The sequence below is a fragment of the Xiphophorus hellerii genome, chromosome 7 (assembly GCF_003331165.1).
Source record: "Xiphophorus hellerii strain 12219 chromosome 7, Xiphophorus_hellerii-4.1, whole genome shotgun sequence".
NCBI classification, from domain to species: domain Eukaryota; kingdom Metazoa; phylum Chordata; class Actinopteri; order Cyprinodontiformes; family Poeciliidae; genus Xiphophorus; species Xiphophorus hellerii.
In genome coordinates, this window is record NC_045678.1 from 11,846,656 (window position 1) to 11,867,475 (window position 20,820).

Here is a 20,820-nt window from a genome sequence, read left to right on the forward strand (position 1 = left end):
CACTGGTGTTATGCCAGATTTACCAATATTTTATTTTAGCAATTTTTATCCGATTACTTGATTAACCGTAAGAGTAATCGACAGATTACTCGATTACTAAAATATTGGTTTACAGCAGCCCTAATTGAGTGTAAACCGAATCTGAAGTTCAATCTTTGCTTATTCATGTAAGTTGCTGCCTTGCTCAGCCCATGTTTGGCCTTTCAGTTTCATTATAAATAACAAAAATGAGCTTGACATATCCTTAAATTGATGTTGCAAAACATTTTTAACTGTCTTTTAAGTATTGATGCCAGGCTTAAAATATTGATAGGCAGGGGCAACAGAGTCTGTTTATTTCAGAGCTTGAAAAGAAGGGAGTTGTGGTGAATATATTTATGCTCCCCACTATCATTTTATTCTTGATGATCATGACTGAGGTACATCTAAATTTAAATGGTGAGAATGATCAGAGGCCATTCTCTCATGATGCTTTAAAATGGCAGTTCATGAATTAGTTGGATATGTTTTGGTAGTTGGTGTTTATTTGTATATGATGTACTGTATATGTTGATTATGTCTGTATACGTCTCAAACTAGGGTGGTCCTAAGTCCAAAAAGCTTTGAAATGCTCTGTTTGTTTCGATGTGTTCTCCACAAATAGAATAAGGGTTTCTTAAATCTCCATTTTTAAAATCAGCGTTCACTGTTAGACAAATCAGACACTAACTTCACCGTCATCAGTCAGGTACAGGAAACGCCCACACCCCTTTTACAGAACATGATGATGAACCACTGAACACTTGTCTGCAGATAGGTTTTCCCCTGTGAGTGCTCTTCCTACAACATGAAAAACAACACCATGGCCATGTGAGCCATTCTACAAAAAGCCTCTGGTTAATACTTGTTGAAAAGTCAATCTGTACAAAGCAAAGTGTAGTAGATGTGTTCAGCTGAGGCATGATGAGAAAAAGAAAAGAAATAAAAAAGTCTGGAAAGGCAGAAATTACTTTGATTTTAGGGCAGTTCTGTTTTTATTCTTTATTTTACTGTTTCTTGTACTACTTAGGGATTTATCCACTTTTTGGTGTTTTCAGGTTAATTTTTTGGGGTTTAGGATGGTACAGAAAAAAGAAAAGCTAAGGAGGCTGGCCACTATTGCCTAAAATGTAGAAAAATTGTTGGGCTTTGACCAAAGAGCTTGTTAAATCTCTAGTCTTTTAATGAAAACAATGGTGCTTTTACCCAGCCTGTGGCTGGTAAATTTTTGTTTACTGGTCCAAAATGTTTTGCTTTCATAACATATTTGAATTCAATAAGTAAAACATGGCTGTGAACTTCATGTTTCACTTATGTTGGCAAAACCACATTTCAGGGATGCACACATAAAGTAAATCTGCTTTGAAGGGTTAGATATATTAAATAAAATACTCTGCAGTTATTTTTATGGTACATCTCCCAATTAAAGACCAGCACAGCCTAGTAATTATTTTCCTCAATTAATCTGTGGTCAGGAGAAGCAGTGTGTGTGCGGTTGAATCCTGCTTATTCCTAAATGAACATGTGATTAGTGAGATGCAAACTGCAACATGTTTGTTCTGGTCTCTGCTGATAATGAAGCAATTTTCCTTAGCAATAAATCATGTTCGTTCTATATAAGAATAAAATATAGCCTTTGGAATATTCTATGGAAGTGAATGCTTAGATGAGTGGGTTTAAATCTCCTGCAGAAATATTCTGTCAGGTAATTAAATAATGATGAATGAAAACTGCCTGAGACATCAAGGCAACTTTTTCTGCATTACACACCTGTTTTACAAGTACATTGCGTGGGATTGGGAAAGGCTTGTGTGACATGTAATTTTTGTTCAAACACTGATGTTGCCTATGTTTTCAAAGATATGTTTCTGTGGGATTTAAGCTAATCTTTAACTGTTAAGTTGACTCACTAAACAAGCTAAGTTAAGACAATTAAAATTAGGATCTGATGATGATTTGACGGGAGATTGGGATTCAAGTCTAAAGCCTAAGCTACACTAAACTGGACATTCATTAGATTTGTATTTTTCCTCGTAGATTTGTTCAAGTGAAAGAAGCTGCAAAGCCTATACTCCATAAGTGTGTCATGCTAATGATGGCAATAAAATCAAAATTAAGAGACAATACTGAGCATGGCTAAAGCTGTACTAGTCTAAAGATAATAGCGAATTGCAGCTCTGACTTCTTTTACATCATTTACCATTTAATGTCAAGAACTGCTTCATCTTGCGTGTAGAATTTAATGGAAACTGAGTTTGAACAAAATGAGAGGGATGCAGTCAGTAAGCAAAAAAAAAGACAAAGTTAGCCTATACATTGTAATTTTTTAATGTTTGAAATAAATTTCATTTTAGGCATTCGCATAGATAAAATTACAAAAGACAAGGCCTTGCAAAATGTTGCATAAAAACTGCCTAAAGGCAACACTTGTGAGGTTATCCTGTGCAGTTAGAGTTGAATGTTAAAAACATAGACTCCATTTGCCACCATGTTATGAACCTAGGGAAATTTTGTTGTGCAAAAAGTAAAATGCATGCAACAGTCAGTGTTGTGCATCTAGAGGGGCGTACAAGAGCCCCATTGAAACCCTCAAAAAGTTTTATTGGGTACAGAAATAAATGTTTTTCAGGTAATTAAGAGGCAAAGATAATCCTCCTTCAAATATAATGGAAAGTCTGTAAAAAATAGCTATTTCAAAAAAGTTGTTGTACTGGATTTGATTATTACTTAGGATTTCTCTATTTCCACCATCTTCTAAAGATTAAATTTGTTGTCACTTGAAATATGGAGTCATGTTTGATATTTGACAGTGATTACATTATATGACTTTGGAAAACCCAGAGGTTACACTGCAGGCAGCAAAACAACAAAGACCAAAATGTTAGGAACCCCTCCAGGCTATAAAGTAGAATTACTCGTAGTCCTCTGTCATCTTCCTCTGGTAAAGGTTGCTGTTATTAGACCTTTAGAAGCACATGCTCACGATAAGTACACAAACGCACATCCTCAGTTATATGCATCTCTTTCTATCCCTCATTAGGCAAAAACTTGCAAAAAAGTGAACTGCTTGCAGAGAGTATGACTTCGTATGCAAATGAGAGGAGCCTCTGCCTCTACACTGCTTTGTTTGTGTGTTCTTCTTAGCCTGGCTGTGCTTATGTGTATTTTAGTAAGTTTTTTTTTTTTTTTTTTTTTTTTGGCAAATGTAGGGTGATTTCTAGGTAAGCAGTTTTTTTTCTTTTTTTTACATATCATTAGTAGCCGTGCAGTGCAACCCCATCACCCTGGCAACTACATCCTTTCCTTTCCCTTCTGCTTATCACCATAACAACTAATCTACCGTAAATAGTGCTTCCTCCCTGTCTGCCATGTCACATTCTTTCTTTCTTTCCACCTCTCTCTATCACTCTTTGCTTCATTCAGTTTTTTCCTTGTGTCTCTTTCCACTCATCTTGTCACATCACCGCCGTCGTCATTCTTTGCCACCATTTCTTCCATTTTTTTGTGTCGTTGTACGGTTCACAGCTCCGTTTCCCCCCCCCCCCCCCCCCCCCCCCTCATCCCACTGCAGATGTGGGTGGTTCTGATGACTGCACAATACCCTTTCGGCTGCCTCACATTGTCAAGTGCCTGAGTTCAAACCACGATCAATACAAAAAGCAGCTCGAACAAGTTATCCAGAAAAGTCCCTAAACCTTACATTGATTTAATACTTTAAAAAGATATAAGCTTAAAAATACTTTCCAAAAGCATCCATTGCATACCTGCATACTTGAGTCTTGTCGATCGATGTGATCTTGAATGGAGGTTTGTCTTGAAAAGATTCAAGCCTTTGTATTCGACCTGAATGTGTTATTGACAGTGGGCCTAGCCTGATGACTTGATTGGGCTACTATGCTCAGGGATTAACTTGCCGGCAGGCTTGGCTTTTACAATCAAAGACTGAGCCGATGGTCTATTTGGCTGAGTTGCTCTGGGATTGACTCAACAGCCGGATGTGTTAATTCAGAGTTATTCCAAGGTTGAGCAGGTTAGCAAGGACTCACAAACTGTTTCATAGTTTGTGTTGACAATCTATATTGTGATGTAAAGGGAAACTCAATCGTTTCATCAACGGCAATTAACCCAGATTAATGTATGCTGTTGAGACTGAAGTTGGGTAGTTTTGAGACATTTGGTCTCAAATTGTGACCCGGTTTGTTGGTACAAAGAAGAGATTACAAAGAGGCGGTTCTTCACAGACCACAGTTTTGATCTGCATACTAACCCGGTTACACTTCACTGGATTTCTGCCACAGGATGAATTAATAAATAGAAACATTATAAATTATTTTGTTACATAACAATCTTAATTTCCACCGAGCTGTGTTGATTTTAGTTCACACTATACAACAAGTTTGCTGGAGTTTTGCCTCCGATGTTGCAAATTCTCATCGTTTTTGAGTGAGACCCAAGCTTTAATCAGTAATCAATTTTCTAATCCTATATAAGTAAAGTGTGTTGTGCTATTGCTTTTAGTTGAGTTTTTTTTCCTTTTTTTTAAGAAAACATTAGGCTTGCACATGCTAAGTAGTTAGCCAGGGTTGCCAATTCTTATTCTTCGGGAGTAAGAGTCAATATTTTGCTCTATTTCTTCTGCACCCATTACCAGAGAATCTCTCTAAAAAAGGAAAGCGCTGGCATTCAAAGCAAAATAACATGCACCTTAACACCAACATTATTGTCTTAAGGAAATATTTTCCAGTTCATTTTAGGCTAAAGTAATACTATACATAACAAGAACTTATCTTGAAGCTACAGTAGAAGGGTCTTGCTTCGTTTTATTGTAAAGCTGATGTGTCTCAGTCGTGCAACTCCATGCAGGAATGTCAGCAACCCCAAGTTACTACCAGCTAAGTTCAGCTCTCTTACTTTGACCACAGGTCATAAAGTCAGTAATAACAGGCAGGAAAAATTTGTTCAGATTTTATTGCAATCGCTTTTTAGCATTATTATTATTTTCCCTGTACTGACTAATTTACTCAGTGATTTACGACGTTTGGTGAGCACATAAGTTTATATGGTCAAGATCAGTTAGTCTATTATTTTGATGTGGAGAGCAATGTTCATATTTGGGGATATTTTTTTTTCTCAATACAAACCTTTGTTTTTTTTTAACTATATTCAAATTTGTAATGTTTATTTTGTTTATTTTTATTCTGTTGTATGTTGTTTTTAACTTCTTTGTACAAGCACTTTGAATTGTCTTTGGCTGAAAGGTGCTATATAAATAAAGTTGCCTTGCCTTTAAAATATAAAATATAAGCAATTTAATTTCAATAATTGTCTAGTAGTTTTATAGTTTTATAACTATCTTTGATAGATTACTAGACTTTGCACACTTTGACTCATTTTTAGGTAAACCCTGTGTGCTGCGTCTATGTCAAAACTCAGTAATGTTGGGTAAATTGACTAAAGCTGGGATTAAATATTAGTTGTTTTTTTTTTTAACCAAGCAGTTTGTTGCACGTGAGGTCAACATTGCTTTCCTCTGCTGCATTTCACATCATGTTTCTTTGTTCATTACGTTCATCTCCTTTGCTCTTTCCACTCGTCCTTTATCCAAAGCTCAAGGGAAGCCCTCCTGGGGCTCTCTTATGTAACTACCACCCACTCGCTCTCCTGGATATGTGCATGTGCAAAACACAACGTGAGTGTTAAGGTGGGAGGAGAGTTGATATCATTGATTTACACAAAATATTACTTTCATCCTTATTGCTGACAGCTGAAAGCTTGATTACTGTCCTCTCAGATGAAAAGTTGGGACAGCCTCATTGTGTTTGACTGGCAGCACATCAAAGCTAAACACAAAGTGATAAAGAAATGGAGTATACCAGTTAAAATGACTTCTGAAATAAGACTTTTAAATTAAGCTTTTACCCCACATTTTCAACTCCTATCACATGCTTTTGTCTTTCTGAAACATATCTGGCTTACAGTAGGTGAGGTTGCAGCTGAGTCCTGCTCTTAGCATAGGCCACATAGACAGTTGTCCATTGTGCAACAACCATCTGATAAGGTAAATACATTTTTAAAAGGTAACACATTTTGTGCTTAAATAAATTTGCAGTATACCTGGGAGTGAATGCTATGTATGCATTATTCAGAAAATAGTTGGTAGTTGGTAAATGACTGGCTGCCTAATAATGATGCCATAAGAAACTATATGTGTGCAATATATTTCAATGTACTTTATTGAAAATATCCGTAATTTTAAATGATATGTCGAGCACATCAAGTAGTCTGCTGCATCTACATGTTTTATTTTTACCACGTAGTAACAGATCCATCTCATTTACATCTGTCTAACATTGCTACATTTAACTATCATGCAAAAACATTTGAACTGTCTTGTTGTTGAAATGTGCCATACTTGACACAATTGATTATAATTAATTTTTTAATGTGCCAATAAAATTGTAAAACCTTCCCTAATGCCCAAATGGAGAGAAAAAACATTGTGTTCACAGATTCAGTTTGTTTTAATAGTCTTGTGACATATTTGATTATCTCCAAAGAACTCGGTTTTCAAAGATAAACACAATTTGCTATTACAAACAGTATTATAACCTTTTATTACCAAGCTAAATGTTGCAAAATAAAATGCATTTTTTATTATAAAGTAATTTTCAAAGGCAACCAACAGTATTTTCCTTACTCAGTATAGTAAAAATCAATTATCTTCTCATAATTAAACCTTAAATATTGGCAGTTGAACGCACCAATATTTTGGGTTCAAGGGGGGCAAACCACAATCTTGTCTGAGGTACCAAAATGACTAGAGCCGGCTCTGCTGCAGCCTGTGTTGTCGAGGCTAAAAGAGCCTACCCTTCCCCTCTCTTTCCCTTTCCTTCACGTAGAGGTTGTCTTAAGCTACCCAGCTTAACGCTATTTACATTTTCATTATTCTACTGCTACCAGGAAGAAATGGCATGAAATCCAGCAGTGTTCAGTACATTAGACAAGCTTCATTCTCACAGCAAGTGGATTTACATAAATAAGGAGGCTGATACATTGCAAAGGGAGAGACAGAGGAGACAACAAAAGAAGAGGTAAAAAAAAAAAAAAGCACAAAAGTAGTGAGAACCTTGAAAATACTCAGGTGACATAGGCGAGAAAAAGGAATAGAAAGTCGAAAACGAGAGGACATTGCAGCACGTTCTCTAGCTGTTTAAAGTGGGCTCTGAGGGACTGACAGAGGTCCTCTGATCCACTGCATGTAATCAATACAGCTCTGGCTTCCCTCATTACCGGCTTAGATCTCATTGTGCTTACCATAACGTAGGGAACTGGAATCAAGCTGCTCATTGGTATGTGTGCGAGTAGATGGTAAGCTCATTGCTTTTTTAATTTTTCTATTCCCACTCATTTTTTCCCCCCAGTTTTATATCTTTGGCATTTAATATTATTACAAAAGTGACATTTTACACCACCTGCCATAATTTCATTGTCTTTTATTTCAAAGGCATTTGCAATAGTAACAAATCTGTATCATAATAAGGCATGATGCAACAATAGTACCTCAGATGTAACGGGATGTGCACCTTCCAAAAGGTTCTGCTTTTGTCTCATCAGCATGGGGAATATATTCAGAAAAGTTATGGAGGTTTTATGCTTGTTCTGGTCACCAGTGTTTCTGGTCTGGTAACATTTTAAACTGATTTCTTTCTTGTGATTGATTATAAATGCCGACCTGAATTAATCAAGCGATTTAGATGTTTTTTTGGCTTTTTTGTGACGTCGTTGATAAGTTGTCCAAGGTTTCCCCCATAAAACTTGCTAAGCCCAGTGGATGGGCGCTCGGCAGGCATTCATCCAGTGGCCCGCCGTGTTTTTGAGTTAAAAATTGTTTAGAATGGAAATTTGAAAATATCACTTGATATTCATGTGCTATTGAAAGACTGGAAGATTAATACCTGAACACCAACTATAAAGTCTTAAAAAATGCAAACATTTTAAAAAGACTTAAATAAATAAGCAATGCTTAGTGTGATGGAGGCACAAGTAAAGCCTGGTGGCCCGCCAGGCTTATAATACGCTGGGGGAAACCCTGTTGTCTGTATAATGTTGGAAGTGTGGCCACTCCTGGAAAGATTCACTACAGTTCCATGATTTCTCTGTTTGTGGTTCAATGGAATCCTTAAAAATGAACGTTTCCATCTGATGTCACTAACTTTATTTCCTATCTGTTCTTGAATTTCTTTAAAGTGAAGAATGTTTTGTGACTTTTCCAAAATGTACAACCAGCTTCATCCTGTCAGTCATGGTTTATGCAGTTGATTTTCCAATTCCACAGGTCAGTAATCAGGAATGGACTTAAACTAAACTAAACTTTTCCACATAATGTATTGCCATTTCCTTAAGTGGCTGTGGAAAAAAAAAATGTAGCAGTTGCCTTTTAATGTTCTAATCCTGATTAAGACCTCTCCTTTTTTACAAGTTAATGGTGGAAAAAGTTGAATACCTGCATTCATGTGGAATGTTAGTTTATTTCCTTCATAATTTAGCTTTTTAAAGCTCCCCATTTTTTGTCAAGTCATAATTGTTTGAAGTTTTTTCTCCATGTTGTGTAACTAGTCTAATCTAACATTCACATGAACTAAGATGAACCTCAACACAAATGGGTTTGCATCAGAAAACAAAAACAAAAATAATTGTAGTGACATTAATAGCCCTTTCTCTGATTTGAGAAACTCTTTGCTATTCCAGCTCATGACCTCTGATTTTAAATGTGTCAAGGCAAATCAGTATTGCAGCCTTAAGGGGAAAAAAACACAATTAAGTGCAGTAAAATGCATATATGAACTAACAAATTATTTTGTCAAGGTTTGTTTATTTGCCTCATGTAATCAGTAGTTTACAGCAATCACTGTTGAGCCAAGGGGTTTTTTTTTTTTTTTTGTATTTTGTTGATTTTAGAGGACTCTATTTCCCTATTACATTTACAATACCAGATTATGCTCCAATAATCTTACATAGCTGATTAGGTGAAGTCGGCATGTTAGCTTGCTAAGATTATTTTACGAATAGATCAGACTTGGGGATGTTTAAGCTGAAAAATAAAACGGTAAGCAATTTCTCTTTTCTTTATCTGCAGCTTAAAGTGAGGCAAATAATTTTCTGTGTTGCCCTCCATCAGTTTCTTATTCAGTTTAATCTGTGTTGGATCTTCTTTGATATAGCTTTTGGTTGTATATGCCACTAACAGTGCTGAAAACTTTCCATCTGTTCAAATGTCAGAAGTAGAAGCAGCACAAAAATGGATTGCAATGCAATTTTTGTTTTCATGACTTGAACACCTTTTAACCTATTCTTTATTTCTTTCATATGTATGATGGATTGCAGTGTGTTCTTTAGATTAATAAGAAAACTTACTAGCAGCCAAGGATTGTCTAAATTCTTTTGCGTGATTACGTGAGAAATACTGACACATTTTTCACAAATGTAAAAATGTTTGTTCTTGAAAACTAGTAAGAGTTCCTATTTTTGTGTGTATTTCTTTTTGATTTCCTTTAATTTCCTTGGAATGCTAATGACAGATTGGCTTTAGAAGATTCTTTTAAGATCAACATTTGTCCTTGGCCAATTACGGCCACGGATTTTCCTCTTTCAGTCCTTTGAGTACACTTTTTACAACCACTTTGACCTTGGGACCTTCTCTTCAAAACAGGAAGAAAGGCTCAACAAGAGAAGGAAAGAGTTCTGTTTGGCTTCAGTCTCTTCAGTAAAATTTTCCCAGGAATTTCCCATTTAAAATCCTTCTGAGAAACTTGTTGGTGTTGTGTGCTGGGTGAATTCATTGCCTGTAAGCTTGAGGTTCTCTCAGCAGCCCAAAGTGAACTTGAAGAAAACTGCTCAAAAGAAAAAGAGGCTCAGTAAGCTTTCCGAGAACATTTTCTAAGAGCATATATAACCTTTTGTTGTTTTTTTTTTAACCAACTGCACGATGCTACAGAGCACATGCTTTCTATCAGCGCAACGACAAACTTGTAATACAATGATACATACAGTTGCGTACCATGATATATTAATCATATTTATGGAATTAATTTTTTTTAGTTATCTTGCAAAACAGAGGATGGTGCTCTGGTCTTTAACAGATAACATTTTTCGTTTTGAATGTAGACTAATGTGCCTGACTGAAAAAGTTCAAATTTGTCTCATCAGTCGAAAATTGATGTTCTTCCAGAAACCTTGGGGCTTGTCAACATTTACTTTTAAAGTTCGCTCCATTTTTTTTTTTTGTATTTTCTTAGCCATTTTTCCTTTTATTCCATTGATGCCTGATCCAGAACAGGATTTGTTTATCGTGACCTTGGAGTGCTGCTCAAATTTTAGCATTTTAATGCTGGAGAGTTTCTGCCTTGTACTTTAAATTATTTTTTGTTAAATGCCTCGAGTCAACATTTATTATGAATTGGTGCTATGTAAATAAGCTGAATTGAATTTAATTAATTTATCTACTCTATTACACATATGTAGAAAATTTGAATTATTAAACACTGTTCCATTGAACTGTTATGATACCAAGAAATTGGTTTGCATCTTTAGGTTTGTATGTTACTCACACTCACCAGTCTTTATTAGATACAGTTGTTCAGCTGTTTGTAAGCATAGATGGCTAACCCACCAATCCAAGGACATCAGCTCAATGCAGCTATGAGATGTAAAACTGATTTGCTGAACTTAACATCAAATTGGGGAAAGGAATCAATTTCCCAATACATCTCAAGAATGAACATTGTGGAAAATGTTCAATATCTTTTCTAACGCATCTTAGTAAGTGAAACTCATAGTTATTACACATAGAGTGGAATATTTTGAGCCTTTATTGTGTTTTGTAATGGATATGACTTACAGATTATGAAATTCAAAATTTCAATGTCTTAGAAAATCAGAATATGACAAGGGATTGACCTAAAAAAAGGATATTTGAGACAACATTTTCAGGATTCAGAAACAGTTTCTGTATACTTAATACTTGGTTGTTGCACCTTCCACGTTTATTACTGCATCAATGCAATCTGGATAGAGGCAATAAACTTGTGTTTCTGTTGAGCTGATTGGAAGCCCAGGTTGCTTTGATAAAAACCTTCAGATCATCTGCATTATTCGTTCCAGTGTCTCTCTTCCTGTTGACAGTACCCCATAGATGATTTACTAGGTTTGAGACAGACCCGTACAGTACAGTCATAATCAAGATAATAAGAAATAGACTTGAAATTTTACAGTTTGTGTAATGTATTCAAATAGTACACAAGAGTTGCTTCCTGAAATGAGTGACAAATTACTGAACTTTTTTATGATGTACAACTTTTTTAGGCGTACCTCTAAATCACGTTAATGGTTGTGGATATCAGAGAGGCTGTTCAGCTACTGTTGAAACCATGATTTGCTGGAATTTTTGTAAATAACCATCTCTTGTGTTTCCAAAGATTGAATGATCTGAAAAAGTAGAAAACATTGTGTTGGGGAGGACAAAAATACCGTGTTGATATCAGAGCGGCAGGAACAAAATTACAGAAAGCCAACAGTAGCTCAAAGTACCACTCATTATAACCAACGTATGCAACATACAGTTTCTGACTGTAACTTTTAAAACCTTGAAAAACACCAGGATGCAAACTGTTCTCCTGAGCATGACAATTAGTTCACTGTACACAAATGACATCAATAGTCACCTAGTCCAATATATCAATCTTAAAGACCTTCGATGAGAAGCGGTGAAATAAGAGATTTGCATCTTGCAGCCAAAAAATTGGTAGCAAATGTTGAATGCCATAATGTCCGATTAGATCAAAATATTAAAGGAATGTTGAATCCACAGAGTGCCATGAAGATTTAATGATGTTCTTAGGGCAGAATAGGGTCAAATCCATTAGTAGTAGCTAATAAAGTGACGTTTGACAGTAGAAAAGCTGCCTGCCTAAAGTCTCAATGTCTATAGGTGTAGATGTGTATATTTTGAAATCTTGTGAATCTGAATTAAATGATGGGAAATGTACATTGCCGTGACTGAGCTTGGCCATAGTGTGACACAAATCCCTGTCTGATTGAAGGTACACACCATGAGAACACAAATAGGAGGCAGATCATTGCGTACACAAAAGCTGAGTATTTTACACAAGCTGTGCATCCACTCAGCTCTGTTTGATTAGGATGGTCCTTACCCATTAGAAGATTGCGATGAGAGTCTTGAGTGTGGAATTAAAATTTAATGTTGCCCAAATAATTCTGTTGCAATTGTAGGTTTTGGCTTTGAAATAAAACGCCACATCGGGTCAGAGCAATCAAATCAACTGCAAATAAACTCAGCAATTAGCTTAGTGTAATTATGAGTTAATGTTTGTGTGATTTAGAGGGTATTTGCTTGGTGCTGCTTTTCACCCACACATATTCAGTGCAGAAAATATAAACGCATTAACAGATTATTCCTTTTAAAGATACTTTTTATCAATGCCTTCTAAGCTCACCTGTATTTTGATTGTTTGAGAGAAAGACAGGCAGAAGTGAGTGGGTGTAAAAGCAATGTTTAACGTCGGAGGTGAAAGTATGAAGGACGGCACCTCTCCACAGATGCACATCACGACTTCCAAAGAGCCCTTATATCCCTGATCATGTATTCAGTTCACTTTTTTTTTATCCCACTCCATGCCCTGCTCTCACCATCAATAATTTAACCCAGAGGTTTCAGTCAAATTAGTTGAATTATTTTGAAGTAGCCCAACGCCTGCTTTTTACTAATGGAATGGTGCTTTTGGGCAGATGTTTTATTGAAAAGGAGGAGGTTTTAATTCACTTTAAATTTTTGATAAGTAGTGTTATACTTGGATTATGGGCAAACTGGTTTCCCCCGGCCTAATGGACAGGGAGTGGATGGCGGTGTCTTGTTGGAGCAACTTCACAGCCAACACCAAATGCCTTGGGGTTTAAGTACATCCCATATTTCCCACAGAATAGGAAATTTCTGTTTCTGTAAAATTGAAAGAGACAGTAATGACCATAATTGCCTGACAGGGCCCATTCACATCCACAACTCAATACCCTACTTGCTGTATCTGCGCCTCTCTCTTGAGAATACAGACTTTTATTCAGCAACACACTTCTTTTTTTTTTCTTTTTTTGTTTAAACACTGTAAAGATTCTTTTAAAAATTGCTCTTTGCTTCTCCCCTGTGCAGAAGTAACTTGACACAGAGACTGAATACACACCAACCTTATTCTTTTTATAGTTTTTCTAGCTTTGAGCATTTTTGCACACTATTCCCAACAATACCTCGTGGTCTTTCCTTTCCCCGTAATGCTCGCTTTAACACCAAGTCCTCCCACCACCAGCCTGTCGCATATGAATGATCCCGCGTGCCTCATTGGCATGGCATGACTGAGCAAGGCGCAGCTGTTGCTGGATAGAGCAAATTTGGGCTCAGGTCCAGCCTTGCCAGCAGCTGGATTAGCAGTGTGGCCATTAGCATCTGAACTCCTGTAATAGGACAATATGACACGGATTATGCCTTCTGAGGAGCTGACAGCAAGACAGGGGGAAGCTGGGAGTTGGGGTAAATTCAAACCTGGCAGGCAGACGGTTTAAAAAAGAAATATGTGGGTGGGGTGTGGGATTATTTGATGCTGAACAGAGGAAAGAAGTTAATAAGCTGAAATTGCAGAGTGGACAAAAAAAAGACCAAACAAAGTGAGAAAAAAAAGGATTATCCACACAAAGAAAAATGTTAATTAATGTAATTAAATAATGCATATATTAAGGAAATGTAGTGTTTTATGATGAACTGTTGATTTAAAAAAAAAAAAAAATTGTTAATGGATAGACCTTACAATTTGTTTCAAATATTCTTTGATATTTAATGTTTATCTGCATTAGAGCATCCTTTCTCATCAAAGCTGCCAGTTGTAATTATTAGTTTCACAAAGGGCTTAGTTCATTAAATATTTTTATTAAGAAAACTAAGATAGCATTTTTTGGATACCAATGTGTTTCTGCTGAAAAATGTTATACACCACAATGTTAAGACAAAGAAACACCTTCTCATTTGACTTTGATGTGGCAATTAGACTTAATGAAAAATTATCCATGCTTGGTATATAGGTGGATCTTGACAGAGCTGACTGTAATTATTGTTTTACTCTGGAAAATTCAGGTGTACTTAAACTCCGTCTGGAAATTTAAAAAAAATATATCCATAAGACCAATAAAAGAAAAAATATTTGTAGAAAATTAATTTTAACTTACTGTAAATTATGACTACGGTATAGTATATGTGCTCAATAATTGGTTGGAGCTTGTTTACTTGAATTTCCATGTCAATGTAGCATGGCTGAGGTTTAATGGCAGCCTTCAGTTCGTCTGATCTGCCGTCTCTCATGTTCCACTTGACGAAATACTAAATTTATTCTTCATGGGGGTTTTGGTCACGGAGTTTTCGGGCCAAAAAGCACAGTAATGCCATTGTCATTAAAGCAAGCATGATGGCAGGTACCAAGTTCTGCTGGGAAAATAACATCATCATACAAAAAGCTTGAGAGCAGAGGGAAGAATGAAGTGCTCTAAAATCGCCTGGTAAATGGCTGCTCTAATTTTAGATTTGATGCATCCAAGTGGAGCAACACCATCAGATAAGACACTCCAAATCATCCCTGATTGTCAAAACTAGCTGGACTTCAGGATCGCTGCTTTGCCTCTCCTCACTTCCTCTACATTGGGACCTTGGTTTTCAAATTAAATGCTAAATTTACTTTCTTCTGAATTGAGGATTTTGGACCATTGAGCATCTGTTCTTTCTCCTGAACCCAGGTAAGATGCTTCTTACTTGGGTAGAAGGTTAAGTTAATGAACATGATGACCGTTGCAGGCCCTGACCTGGGCACATCAGTGTGTTGTGGCTCTCAAAGGACATACACATACTTCCACCGTCCACACCTTTCGGTAATTAGCGCTTTGCAATTATATGAAGGTTTGTTATTTATGCTGCTAGAACAGATTTTCTTTCAACTCATGATCATTGTAACCCACAATCATTAAAATGAACAGAAATAACTGCTTGAACTGCACCGCTCTATGGGTAATGATTCAACATAATGTGTGTTTTTCACGTTTTTAATTGAGTTACTGACATTAATTAGATACAGATACAGAAATGAATTAACTTTTTGATGTTTTAATTTATTTATGTGTAACTGTAGTTTATTATTAAGCAATTTGTTTTATTTTTTACCCTGTAATAAAACATAGATTGTTTGTTTAGTTAAATCAAGTAGTTGGGCTATCTTGGTCCAGACCTTGACTACATATCTTGGTGAGCATTCTTTGCAGGATAAATGGTATAATTACCTCAACAGCTGTAACATCATTCTTCTGTAACTCTATGCTACTTGTTTGCTTTATTTTGTCCAAATATTTTAATTTTCTGAATTTCAACTAGTTTTAGCAATAGTACAAATATTATGTAAAACAAAAATAAAGATAAAAATGTTTGCAGTTTTTAGCAAAACCTATTAAAATTATGATATGGCTACTGTAGGGAGAGAAGTAAAAAGAAAAAAAAAAAAAAAAAGATGAGTCCTAAAAACGCAGTCTACATTTCTGGATATAAAGCCATGAGTATTGCTCAACAGAGGGAGAGGAGGAAGTGCCTTCAGAGGCTGTTATACACAGTCTGATCCCGATTCTCCGGTCTCTCTTCAAGCATCATCTCACTTGAAAGGAACCGATTAGCACTAAACCATCCAACAGAATCCGTCTCTAGGTGCTGCAGCAACCAAGTCTTTTGTTGGTCTCCTCGTCTTCAGTGAAGTGGCCCAGCTCTGATGAACTTTGAATTTTAGATGGCCCACAAAGTTGTGGCACTCATTATCAACAAGGAAAAGGAATGAAGATGGAGACCTAGCAAAATTGAGGGTACATTTGCAGACATGATTTAAGTGTAAGGTTATGCAATCCAGGTAAAAACAGTGTACCATATCCTCTCTCTTAATTCTGGTGTTTTATGTTTTAGCAAATATTAAAAAGCATCTGTTTGTTTTACCAGATTTTTACAATAATCTCAAGTGCAGAGAAACACTACAGTTTTCATACTGCAGTTACTTTTAAGTTTTACTTTTACAGTTATCATTGAATGACACTAATAAAGAAAAGTATTTGTGACAGATATCTGCAAGGCAAAGTTCAAGCCCAAGTTAACCACCTGACCAGTCCTTTCAGACAGTAGAATAGGCGCTCAGAGCCAATGGCCTGCTTTGCTGCTTGCCTCCAGGCTGAAGTGCTTGTCACAGGCATTGCTGCATTTAGATACAATGCTCCATTACATCAATAATGGATAGTAGGATGAAGGAGGAAAGCCAAATAGGATTGGACAGTTCACTCAACAGAAGATAACAAGTATGCATGATGAGGGGAAAAATGGTTGGTTGTTTGTGCACACAGGCAGTTTGTGACCGCTTGCACGGCATTGTACACGCGGCATGAACTAGACATGCATGTGAAAGATAAGACGATAGGCGTGTGGAAGACAGAGGAATACGGAGGGATATCGACATAGTGAGTTTCTGCTACGATGGCACCATTTCACATCAGACTGACCCAGTTTCCACAGAGCCCATACATTTTAGATAATCCCTGAGGAAACTGGGTTTTCACAGTCTGCCTCCCCTGCATGGTTTTACATTGTGGTGTACAGCAGGTAGAGCCAGGGACACAAAATGAAGCACTTAAATGTACAAGCTGAATCATCCATGGTCGTGTTAAAGAGAGGATATTCATTTCCCGACCGCTGTTAAACTGTCTTCCTTTTGCTTTTCCCTCCTCCACCTCCCCTTCTCTGCCTTTTTCTTTTTGCACCACTTGAAGTAGTTATGTGGTTTTATGCGGCAGCCATTTAAATCATTACCTTTCCAACATTGATCCAGCCAGAAGGTAATTTGCTCAATCAAGAGAATTAAAAGCCAGCGTAAGATTGAATAATTCAGCTTCCAGATGAAAAGAGGAGGGGAACACTAGACAAAGAATGATAAGAGAAATGCCAACGTTAACATAGTGAAGACAAAAATGAATTTGCAAGTAAAAGGTAGGGCAATAACGGATTAAACTGGGACAGAGGCAGGAGTGTATGCGAAGTCAATGAAAGAAAATTAGGCTGCATTGTGATGCAGAAAATGACAGACCGAAAGCGGTAGGAATGAGCACAGAAAAAACAGTCAAGCTAAAGTGATTTTAAGATTTGCTCTCAAGGCTTCTTTGGTAATCAGAAAACATTCCATCATTAACCTGCTGCCCCGTTCTTTCTCTAATTTAGTCTAAAATTCCCTCAGAATTTCTGTTTGCCCTTAAGATTCAATTCTCTTTTGTTAATGACATATTGAGCGACACTTCTGCTATTTCTGTCAGCCTCTAAGCAATCTTACCAAACGTTAGGTATGTTGTAAATGATTACTTGTTTACTATGCTTGCGATGTAAAGGCCAAAGAAGTGGAGAAAGGTCGCTATCGTTTTTGCTCAACTTGAATGGTGCACTTCAGTTCTGTAGCTCCGCCCATGCTCATGTTACACTGTGCAAAGGGCACCAAAAAAATAAGCGTACATAAAGCATGTTAATAGATTCAATACAAAGGTAACATTTTTTATAAATGGAAAATATGAATCTCATATGTTGATGGCCATGTTAAACTTTTAAATCCTGATGAGGAGACGAGCTGTTCAGCAGCTGGGCAATTATTGTGGAGCATTTTTATTGATGCTTAGTAATAAAGGTAGCTGTTAATGTTAACTTTTACAATGATTACTTTTAGCATTATTATGCTGGTGCTATTGTAATAATGTTGGCATTACATTTCTGGTTAACATTATTGCGATAACGGCATCAATAGAATGTTTATCTTAGTATGAACAGACGTACATTAATTAGTGATGGCATGTTAGTATATTAATGTTCTCAGGTGCAGCCTATTCCAGATCACATCCTGAAACTGCTTCATCTTGCAGCCTCTGTACACAAATGTTATTGAATCACATGACTAATTTCTAGCACACTTCATCATGGAGAAACAATTAGCGACTGAGCTGAACCACCAATTAAATGTCTGACTCGTTATATGGAGAAGCATCCATGAAAGGGACAGATAATTAATAAAATTATTATTTTTTATGTTTGAGAATAAACAGACAAGTTTATCCAACTAAAACGTTCATGGGCAGTTACGTGAAGCTACGTGTAAAAATATAAGAGCTAATGCTTTTTGTAACCCATAAATGATATATTTGAAAAGCTACTTTCTACTGCAAAAATTGTTTGAAAGCATTGACATTTAGTTGGTCAATGGATGCCAAGTTGTACTGTAAAATAATGGAGCAAATTTGGAGAGATATGGGCATTCGTCAGATTTATTTTAGTTTAATTCAATTTTATTTAAAACAGTCCCTAGAATATATATATATATATATATATATATATATATATATATATATATATATATAGTTTTTTCTGAGTGGTGAGAAATTTAACCCCAGTCCAAACTCAACAAACTTGGGTTGTAGTGACAAGACACATTTGAACTCTGAGGTAAAGTATATAGAATACGGTAGCTGCTGTGCTTCCCCGTTCACACCGTCTTTGTTGCACCACAACAAACTATTACGCACAGTCTGCATTATGCTCACAAATACATTTGTTTGTGGAAACATGCACACACTGGAAAACATTTTAGAGTTTGTTTGTGTAGACATATTTTTCACTGTATTGACTCCTGTAAACAAAGTTTAGTTTTTGTGAGTTTTGGTGCAGAGTGCTACAACAGGCTGTCAACTGGCTCACCATTTACCCTGAAGTGGGCCTTGAAGCCATCAAATAAGTGCAAGAACTGTAAATAAACCAAATGCTCTGACCTTCTCTCAAGACGGTATGAAGCTTCAACCTCACAACTTCTGTTCATTTTTCTCAGTAAAAGTAATGCCAAGGCTTTCTTCTGATTTGCAGATGGATTTAATCTTGTTTCTAGCTATAAAGAAAATAGTGGCATCTTTCTGGATAACTCCCCTGTATTAGCAACCAGGATAAAAACTGTTGTACCCAAATGATTTTTAACATTAAATTAAAGGATAATGAACATAATTATCTGGTCGATAGGATTAAACAGAGTTTTAAAAAAATCTCTCTCTGTAATAGATTTTTGGATTCAGTTTAGCTCAACAAAATGGGTTGACTGATTGGATGTACAAAGGTCAAAACACAGTATATGAAGTACTCACTTGGTTCAACCACGGTATGAGGAGTACCATCCCTAAACACACATCGCTTCAAACCCTGGTGTAGATGGAGTCTAGCAGCACAGCACAGCAGCTAGCAACAGGAAATGCACAAGCACACCAACTTTGGACAGGAACAGATTGGAAAATTTGATGTAAACGACATGAAAGCATGGCTCCATTTCACATTATATCAGCTAACCAGTTTGGTGATGGCGGTGTAATGGTGTGGTTGATTTTTATCTCTTTATCTCTGTTAGATTCCGATTTCAAAGATCTTATGTTATGCAAAAATTACTGATAAGCCAACCACAGTCGTGAGGAGGGTGCGTGTGTGGGGGTGCGCATTCGAGTGTGTAATGGAAGGTGCCAGCTGAAATGGTTTTTTTATTTATTTATTTATGTATTATTTATTTATTTATTTATGGGGCAAGTGAAGAAGGTCAAGACCAGTAGTAATCTGTTAATTTCAGATTACAGCTGAAATGTTTGAAAGACAAATTCATCCATTTTTTGTTTCCATATTGGTGTATGGTGTGTCCTATTTGTTGATGCCTTTCGGCTAAGCTCAGTTAGCGACTGTCTTTAATTGTGCCATTTATTTTTAATCAGCTTTTTTTTCTTTCATCACAAACAGAATCTGTTTCAACTGAGCACATGTTGTCATTTAATCTAACTCCTCCAAGCATATCTGCAATGGCCTCACAGGAGTCTTCCTGTCAACTTTACAGGAATCCTGGCTGTGTGTGCCTGGCTGTCAGTTTTCTGCCTCTTTCTCGCCAGTAAAAAGGAGGCACATGAGCACCTTCCTCCTGCTGTGCTCCCCTGACTGCTGTGCGCACCACTGCAGAAAAACTCAAGGGGAAGTGTCTATGATTCGAAAGCACCATCCCACCGAGTGTGTGGGTGTGCATGCGTGTGTTCAAGTAGCTGACTTCACCTTTTCAAATAAGTTTTCCTTGATGCTATTAAACACCTTATGCCTTAATAGATTCCTATAACTTTTGCCAGGTGGGTGGATGGATGGATGGATGGATGGATGAAAGAATGAATGAATATACTTTATTAATCCCAAAGGGAATGCACCAGTTCCAACTAAGTCTTTGCTCATCGACCTCGGTGTTGCAAAACAAAGACTCTTCAAACACTTCAAACAATATGGTATAGAACATGTTGTCATGGTTACACCCACAGTTTTAACAGTTTTTTATTGGCACTTTAGATAACAAAGTGTTGCATAGTTTGGAAGTGAATATAAAAGCACATGATTATTTTTGCATATTAAAAACATGAAAGCTGTGGCCTTTAATTGTATTCAACCCACTATGTTGAACGACCTTTAGCTGCAATAACGGCTCCAAATCTTTTTAGGTATGTCTCAACCAGCTCTACACTAACCATTTTCACCCATTCTTAGCAAATTAACTCATTGAACCAAGATTGTCTGTAAGCATATTTTGATTCTTGCCTCAGATTATTAATTGGATTTAGTTTTGGACTTTGGTCTATTCTACA

The 20,820-nt window shown here is 36.6% G+C and overlaps 1 protein-coding gene across 6 annotated transcripts in view; it reads left to right on the top strand.

Moving 5' to 3' along the window:
* Nucleotides 1-20,820, top strand: part of il1rapl1a (interleukin 1 receptor accessory protein-like 1a) — a 208,557-nt gene that overhangs the window by 42,707 nt on the left and 145,030 nt on the right. The window lies entirely within an intron of this gene.